Raw genomic sequence first — 9,671 nt, forward strand, 5'->3', positions numbered from 1 at the left:
TGGACAGGAGAGGCAATTGTTACAGGAAGTTGATTTTGCACTTAGCCAAAAAAAGATCCTCTAGTTACTAGGCACTGTAAGAGAAAGAGAGGAAATCCTAAGCATGGCAGAAAGTGAAGAGGAACTAAAAAGCCTCTTGATGAAAGTGAAAGTGAAGAGTGAAAAAGTTGGCTTAAAGCTCAACATTCAGAAAACGAAGATCATGCCATCCGGTCCCATCACTTCATGGGAAATAGATGAGGAAACTGTGGAAACAGTGTCAGACTTTATTTTGGGGGGCTCCAAAATCACTGCAGATGGTGACTGCAGCCATGAAATTAAAAGACACTTATTCCTTGGAAGGAAAGCTATGACCAACCTAGATAGCATATTCAAAAGCAGAGACATTACTTTGCCAACAAAGGTTCGTCTAGTCAAGGCTATGGTTTTTCCTGTGGTCATGTATGGATGTGAGAGTTGGACTGTGAAGAAGGCTGAGCGCGGAAGAATTGATGCTTTTGAACTGTGGTGCTGGAGAAGACTCTTGAGAGTCCCTTGGACTGCAAGGAGATCCAACCAGTCCATTCTGAAGGAGATCAGCCCTGGGATTTTTTTGGAGGCAATGATGCTGAAGCTGAAACTCCAGTACTTTGGCCACCTCATGCGAAGAGCTGACTCATTGGAAAAGACTCTGATGCTGGGAGGGATTGGGGGCAGGAGGAGAAGGGGACGCCAGAGGATGAGATGGCTGGATGGCATCACTGACTCAATGGACGTGAGTCTGAGTGAACTCCGGGAGTTGGTGATGGACAGGGAGGCCTGGTGTGCTGCGATTCATGGGGTCGCAAAGAGTCGGACACGACTGAGCGACTGAACTGAACTGAAGTCTTCTTCTGTCACTGAAAATCTTGAAAGGATGATACTTGCAATTTAAGAAAGTTAGAGGGGATTCCCTGGTGGTCTAGTGTTTGGGACTCCACACTTTCACCATTGAGAGCCTGGATTCAACCCCTAATCAGGGAACTAAGATCCTGCAAACCATGCAGTCAAAAAGAAAACAAAAATTAGAGTTAAAAAAATAAGACTTTTTACTGGTATCTTCTTAACCACGGAGATTTGTTATCAACACGTAAGCTAAGGTTCTTTAGCTTAACCAGACACTAGGCTCCTACAGGAATAGATGAAATAGATGAAAAGAAAATGAAATCGAATGAGGCATAATTAAAAGAAGCAGACTTGACTTTTCAACCCAGGGACAAAACAAGAGGTGGAACACGTGTGACGGTCTGGGATGCTCGTGGCTGCACCTTTTAGACCTTCAGAGAAGAAAGAGCGTGTGTGTCCACCGTCTACCAGGGGTCATTACCAACCAGCTGCTCCGTGGCTCCCATGGCACCCAGGAGGTGCTGTGTCATCCTCCCCTCACACTGGGCAGACACCTGAGGCTTCTAGTCTCGGTCAAAAGCTCCACCCATCCCACCTCCAGGCCAAGCTTCGTCTTCAGCTTGTGAAAGGTTGAAAAGCAGAGCAGCATTCCTTCCCAGGGAGAGCTCTCACCTCAGATCACTCCTGGCACACCAATTCCACAGCTCCCCAGGGGCACACCCAGGGACCAGCACCCAGATTCAGCCTCCAGAAGGACTGAGACACTTTGGTTGATGGGCGTGCACCTGTGTGGAGTCCCCACCTCCCTGCACGCTTGGCCTCAGTGTCGTCTGCATTTCCAGGCACAGTAGAATTCTAATCTCCTGTCTTGAGCGTAGGACACTTGAAGGGTGATGGGATTCAACATACAAATGCTCATGCAATATTCTGAATAAATACATTTTCTTTCTCTCAAACTTTGAGGCTTCCATGTCATTACAGAATTATCTCACAAGAATCATACTCAATAAACTGCCCTCTCTCAATGTCCCTGAAATGTGTGATTCTAGAATCTGATTCTTTCTCCCTTTAAAATGAAGTGTTAGTTGCTCAGTTGTGTCTGACTCTTTGCGACCCCATGGACTGTGCCCACTATTCTCCTCTGTCCATAGAGTTCTCCAGGCAAGAATACTGGGGTGGGTAACCATTCCCTTCTCCAGGGACAGACAGATTCTTTACCATCTGAGCCACCAGGGAAGCCCCTTTCTCCCCTTGAAAGGGCATTATTCAGAGTGCAGTGGCTGCTACTTGAACAGTCTTTGAGAGAAAAAGACCAGCCTCTCTTGTATCTTTTTCCATTTTGTATGAAAGAATTGCCTGTGCTCCCAGGGCCGAGGGACAGATGCCAGGCTGAGATGTAGCCTAGCAGTGTGCAATGGCTATGAAAATATTGACTTTTGACAACAGGCCCCAACCACCAACTGTGACAACTCAGCAGCTGGTTTAACTCAGACAGATAATCTGTTGGGTACAACGCCTCTGACCCCTACCTCAGCAACCGCACAATAACACTGACTTGTTTGTTTTTCTTTTTCAGCCACATCCGTGTGGGATCTTAGGGCTTCCCCCTCCGTGGCTCAGTGGTAAAGAATCCCCCTAAATGCAGGAGACCTGGCAGGAGCTGTGGGTTTGATCCCTGGCTTGGGAAGATCCTCTGGAGAAGATGAAATGGCAACCCATGCCAGTATTCTTGCCTGGATATTTCCATGGACAGAGGAGCCTGATGGGCAACAGTTCATGGAGTAAAAGAGTTGGACACAACTTAGCGACTAAACAATGTGAGATCTTAGTTCCTGGACAAGGGATTGAACCCACGCCCCCTGCATTAGAAGGTGGAGTCTTAATCACTAGACCACCAGAAAGTCCCCAGCATCAATTTATTTGTAACTTATGGAACAGATCTTCCTCTCTATTGCTATAACTTTCCCACCATACCTAGGAAGGAGGACATTGAATTACAAAGGAACACACAATCGAAGAGATGGTTGTTAAGGGTTCACGACACCAAATGACTTCCCAGGTGGCTCAGAGGTGAAGAATCTACCTGCCAATGTAGAAGATGAGAGTTCAATCCCTGGGTTGGGAAGATCCCCCAGAGAAGGAAATAGGAATTCTCTCCGGCATTCTTGCCTGGAAAATCCCATGGACAGAGGAGCCTAGGGGTCATTGGGGTCGAAAAGAGTCAGACACGACAAAGTGACCATGCACACACGCATGCACGCATAACACCAATAGGCTGCCATTGACTCCTGGTCTGCAGTACATTCTCAGATGCACCTTGGCCAAGTCAAGTAGAATTTGGCTGAGGCCAGGGTGCCATCCTGCATGGTGGACTCCCCTCCTCCAGCCATATCCCTGTACATTCCATACAGCTATAGAGTCTGTAATGCTCAGAAGCTGAAGTTGAACCAGTAATGCTGAAGATGCTGAAGTTGAATGGTTCTATGAAGACCTACAAGACCTTCTAGAACTAACACCCAAAAAAGATGTCCTTTTCATTATAGGGGAATGGAATGCAAAAGTAGGAAGTCAAGAAATACCTGGAGTAGCAGGCAAATTTGGCCTTGGAGTACAAAATGAAGCAGGGCAAAAGCTAATAGAGTTTTGCCAAGAGAACACATTGGTCATACCAAACTCCCTCTTCCAACAACACAAGAGAAGGACACACGTGGACATCACCAAATGGTCAACACCAAAATTAGATTGATTATATTCTTTGCAGCCAAAGATGGAGAAGCTCTACACAGGCAGCATATACAAGACCAGGAGCAGACTGGCTCAGATCATGAACTCATTGCCAAATTCCAAATGAAATTTGGCAAATTCCATCGCCAAATGGAAGAAGGTAGGGAAAACCACTAGACCATTCGGTATGACCTAAAGAAAATCCCTTATGATTATACAGCGGAAGTGAGAAATAGATATAAGGGCCTAGATCTGATAGATAGAGTGCCTGATGAACTATGGAATGAGGTCCGTGACATTGTACAGGAGACAGGGATCAAGACCATCCCCATGGAAAAGAAATGTAAAAAAGCAAAACGGCTGTCTGGGGAGGGCTTACAAATAGCTGTGAAAAGAAGAGAAGTGAAAGGCAAAGGAGAAAAGGAAAGATGTAAGCATCTGAATGCAGAGTTCCAAAGAATAGCAAGGAGAGATAAGAAAGCCTTCCTTAGTGACCAATGAAAAGAAATACAGGAAAAAATAGAATGAGAAAGACTAGAGCAACTGAACTGAACTGATAGAGCTTGAGGTTTGGCGGCAGAGGGGAGACACTGGCCCCACCCTACCTGCTGTTGTTGTTCAGTCACTCAGTCATGTCCGACTCTTTGCGACCCCATAGACTGCAGCACGCCAGGCTTCCCTGTCCATCACCAACTCCCAGAGTGTACTCAAACTCATGTGCATCGAGTCAGTGATGCCATCCAACCATCTCATCCTCTGTCATCTCCTTCTCCTCCTGCCTTTGATCTTTCCCAGCATTAGGCTCTTTTCTTTTTTTTTTTTAATATAAATTTATTTGTTTTAATTGGAAGTTAATTACTTTACAGTATTGTATTGGTTTTGCCATACATCAACATGAATCCGCCACAGGTATACACGTGTTCCCCATCCTGAACCCCCACTCCCTCCACCTTCCCTGTACCATCCCTCTGGGTCATCCCAGTGCACCAGCCCCAAGCATCCAGTATCATGCGTCGAACCTGGACTGGCAATTCGTTTCATATATGATATTATACATGTTTCAGTGCCATTCTCCCAAATCATCCCACCCCCTCTCCCACAGAGTCCAAAAAACTGTTCTATACATCTGTGTCTCTTTTGCTGTCTCGCTTATAGGGTTATCGTTACCATCTTTCTAAATTCCATATATATGCGTTAGTATACTGTATTGGTGCTTTTCTTTCTGGCTTACTTCACTCTGTATAATAGGCTCCAGTTTCATCCACCTCATTAGAACTGATTCAAATGTATTCTTTCTAATGAGTCGGCTCTTCAGATCAGGTGGCCAAAGTATTGCAGCTTCAGCATCAGTCCTTCCAATGAATATTAAGGACTGATTTTCTTTAGGATGGACTGGGTGGATCTTCTTGCAGTCCAAGGAGAACTAGGTAGTCCATCTTACCTAACTATTCACTACCCTTGATATCTGTTGGCTTGGAATGGGAAAACAAAAGTTCTCAAACATTCTTCCTCCCTCAACCCCATTTTCTGATACCTTCTGTATCAGTCAAGGTCTATTCAGGAAAGCATAGTCTATACTACTGTCGACTAAAAAAAAAAAAAGATGTACAACTTGAGAGTTGTGAGTTAAGTTTTATTGGGGGTAAAATGAGGACTGCAGCCTGGGAGGCAGCATCTCAGATAGCTCTAAGAGACTGCTCCAAAGTGGCAGTAGGGGAGAGTCAATACATAAGGTTTTGGTGAAGGGGGAGCACAGAGTGCCTCCCTCCACCCTGAACTCCCTCAGAGGTTGCGGAAGGTCAACAGCTATAGCAGCATGGGGTTCCATCTCCGTAGAGGCAGATGGCAAATGCCTTTGTTGTTCAGTCATTGGCAATGCTCTTGGTAAGTGCCAATTTTGTATTTGACACTAGCTATGGGGAACTCGGAGAAGGCAATGGCACCCCACTCCAGTACTCTTGCCTGGAAAAATCCCATGGACGGAGGAGCCTGGTAGGCTGCAGTCCATGGAGTCGAAAAGAGTCAGACAAGGCTGAGCGACTTCACTTTCACTTTTCACTTTCATGCAGTGGAGAAGGAAATGGCAACCCACTCCAGTATCTTGCTTGGAGAATCCCAGGAACTTCGGAGCCTGGTGGGCTGCTGTGTATGGGGTCGCACAGAGTCGGACACGACTAAACTGACTTAGCGGCAGCAGCAGCAGCATGGGTAACTAGTTATACAGGTATTGGAAATACAAAAAAAAAAAACAAGGAAGGCAACCTGGAGATTAGCAAGAGCAGGAAGATACCACCATCCCCCGGGGTTGGAGGAACCGGGGCAAGAGGCAGTGCTGACAGAGTCCAGGAGTAGGTTCAGAACTTCAAAGTTGGTGCCATCTTACTGCTTCATGCCCCTCCTCCCACTCTCAGTTTTCTGCCAACGCTTCCCCCTGGCAGCACCCAGTTGGCAAGGGAGCCTGAGAAACGTAGCTGTAGGTCAGCTGTTGCCGGAAGGGAGAACCCTTCCAGGGCCCAAGAGTGGGCTCTTATCTAACACTGGGAGGTAAATTGTCTGAGGAGACACACGAGCTGACAAAGCACGAGATTTTATTGGGAGGGGATTTCCCAGGCAGAGGACAGCAGGGTAAGGGAGCCCAGCAGGACTGCTCTGCCACATGGCTCGTGGTCTCAGGTTTTATGGTGATGGGATTAGTTTCTGGGTTGTCTTATTAGTTTCTGGGTTGTCTTCAGCCAGTCATTCTGACTCAGAGTTCTTCCTGGTGGCGCATACATTCCTCAGCCAAGATGGATGGCAGCGAGAAGGATTCTGGGAGGTAGCCAGACACATGGTGTTCTTTTGACCTTTCCCAAACTCTTCTGATTGGTGGTGGCTTATTAGTTCCGTGTTCCTCACTAGGACTTCCTGTCGTAAAATAACTCACACAAATGGTGCCTGGCCGGGGTGGGCGGTTTCAGTCAGTGTGCTTCCCAATACCAAGCGTGGAGTGTGGAGCTGAGGACAAGCTGAAAAAATGACCTGCACATTCTGAAAAGGTTACTTGTGCAACCGTAAGAGCTCAGAGTCCTCTACAAGCAGACTCTACACTATAATCAGACTGCCTTGCCCAGGGCAAAATGCACAGAGAAAGGGAGTCAGGCATTATCACCGGAAGTGGGAGCAAAGACTTTACCTGCTGTTTACTAAAGGAGGTCAGGCAAGGTCAGCAGTTGCAGAAGAGCAGGAAGGAGGGAAAGAATCTGGAGAAACAGGATTTTGTAGGGGAGATTAGGTAAGATCTGATTTGCATTTTTATGAGAGAAACCTGGTTGGGGCTTAGGACAGGGCTTCTCAAGCTTGGAGAAGGAAATGGCAACCCACTCCTGTATTCTTGCCTGGAGAATCCCATGGACGGAGGAGCTTGGTGGGCTACAGTCTACAGATCGCAAAGAGTCGGACACGACTGAGCGACTTCACTTTCACTTTCTCAAGCTTTATTGTACATACACATCACCCAGGGACCATTCAGCAGGTGGGGTGGGGCCTGAGATTCTGCATTTCTAGCAGGCTCCTAGGTGATGTTGATAAGGCTGGTCCATTGAACACACTGAAAGCAAAGATTTAGGGAGACTCTTGGCGTGCATGTGTGCTAAGTTGCTTCAGTCATGTCCGACTCTTTGTGACCCCGTGGACTGTAGCCCACCAGGTTCCTCTGTCCATGGGATTCTCCAGCAAGAATACTGGAGTGGGTTGCCATGCCCTCCTCCAGAGGATTTCCCAACCCAGGGATCGAACTCCTATGTCTCTTATGTCTCCTGCATTGGCAGGCAGGTTTCTTTACCGCTAGGGCCACCTGGGAACATTAGGGAGACCCTTGAGTCTGTGGAAATACTGACTGGGATGATCCATGAAGGAGAAAGTTTTGATCCCGAAAGAGATAAAGACGATAGAAGAGGCAGTGCGCCTGCTAGTCCCAAGGATTTGTCTCTTGCTTCCAGAGTTTGGACAGAAGAGACCCAGGGACGCCCCTCCTTCTGGCCTCTGGCCATCCATCAACCTCTTTTCCACCCACAACCTCTGGGACTGTCTTCTCAGCTGTCCTCTGCACCCGGGGAATAGCCAACGCCTTTTGTGTGTGTGTGTGTGTGTGTGTGTGTGTGTGTGCTTAGGTTCTTACTGACCAATCAGAAACTCTCAGGTTCCTTAGAATTATTCCATCCAGGTGGAGTGTGGAATCTGCATCTTCAGACGTGTTACACCTACCTCTCCTTGGCTTTCCAGTTCAACCGCAATGATGCAGCTCTTGGGGGGGCATGGACCATTTCCTTCTCAGGTTGGTTGAGGAGAAGCTTGAGGGTGCCCAGCATCCTGGAAGATGCAAAATTAGTGCAGCGGCAGCATCTTCTTCCAGAATGTGAGAAGCCATCCCAAGATGAGTTGAGTGAAACCATGGAAGCCACCATGGTCCTGGAAAATCAGGCCTTTTTGGATCTGCATGCCCCGGCTTCTGCCTGTGCAAACCCCATCTCTGTGACTTGCTGGAGAGCCATGTTCTAGATGAGGAGGTGAAGCTGTCAGGGAGATGGGTGACCCCCAACTAACCTCTGCAGGATGGCCACCCCCGGGCTCGATGAGTATCTCTTTGAAAAGCTCACCCTCTCTGACACTCTCAGTGATGTTAAGATGACAGGAGTGCCAACCAGCTGCACTTAACATACGTTATTAATACAGCTCCCTGCTTCACTTGCTGAATCCAGGATTCCTATTACAACACTCCATGAAAAATAAATGAGCGTGGTAATGGCTTCAACCCTGTGAACTAACACATTGAAAATATCCAAAAAGACCTAAGTATGGAGCTTGTGAAAAGCAGCATCTGGGACCATTTTTTAATGTAAGAAAAGATCTCAGGGGTGATTTTTGGCATCTGGAAAGCAGCTGCCACCAACAGTAAAGGCTAGCTATTTATCTTTAGAATAACTCTAATTAGAGGCTGACATAATGCTCAGTCTCCAGTTAACTAACATCGATCGCCAAAGAAAAGAAAACCTGGGAGGTGACAGACATTATGTCAGAGAAGGGACTTGTTGCTGGAGAAACTAAGCAGTGATCAGCTCCATTTTATTGGTTGTGAATAACCTGATTTTTTTTTTCTTTTTTGTCAAGTGCCCACTTAATTTCTTCATTGGATGTCTAAATAATTATTTCCAATTTAGTGTAACCAAAATAAAATTCTTGATTATACCTTCACTGCTGATGTACCTTCTTAGTTTTTAGAATTTTAAAGTATAGTTGATGTACAGTATTTTATAAGCAACAAGTGTATAACGGAGTGATTCACAACTTCTAAAGGTTATACTCAATTTATAGTTATTATAAAATACTGGCTAGGGCTTCCCGGTGGTCCAGTGGTTAAGAATTCACCTGCCAATGCAGGGGTCAAGGGTTCAATCCCTGCTCTAGGAAGATCCCACATGTCCTGAGGCAGCTAACCCCGTGGCCCACAACTACTGAGCCAGTGCTTCAGAGCCCACGAGTCACAATTCCAGCGCGCCTAGAGCCAGTGCTCAGCAACAAAAGAAGCCATTGCAATGAGAAGCTGGCACACCACCAGAAAAGTACCAACTAGAGAGAGCCAGAGCACACCAATGAAGACACAGTGCAACCAAAAATAAAATAAATCAATACATGCCCTATGTTGTACAATATATCCTTGTAGCTTATTTTATACTTTTTTTTTTTTTTGCCACACCTCATGGCATGTGGGATCTTAGTTCCCTAGTCGGGAATTAAACCCTCGTCCCCTCAGCAGAAGCTGGAGTCTTAACTGCTGGACCACCAGAGAAGTCCCTATTTTATACCTAATAGTTTGCACCTGTTAATCTCCTATCCCTGTGTGCCCCTCTCCATTTCCCACTGGTAACCACTAGTTTGTTCTCCATGTCTGTGAGTCTTGTTTTTTTGTTATATTCATCAGTTTCATTTTTTACATTCCACGTACAGGTAATATTATACAGTGTTTGTCTTTCTGACTTATTTCTCTTGGCATAAGCCCTCCAAGTCCATCCATGTTGTGGCAAATAGTAAAATTTCCTTCTTTTTTA

Source organism: Bos indicus x Bos taurus, chromosome 22, assembly GCF_003369695.1.
Source record: "Bos indicus x Bos taurus breed Angus x Brahman F1 hybrid chromosome 22, Bos_hybrid_MaternalHap_v2.0, whole genome shotgun sequence".
NCBI classification, from domain to species: Eukaryota; Metazoa; Chordata; class Mammalia; order Artiodactyla; family Bovidae; genus Bos; species Bos indicus x Bos taurus.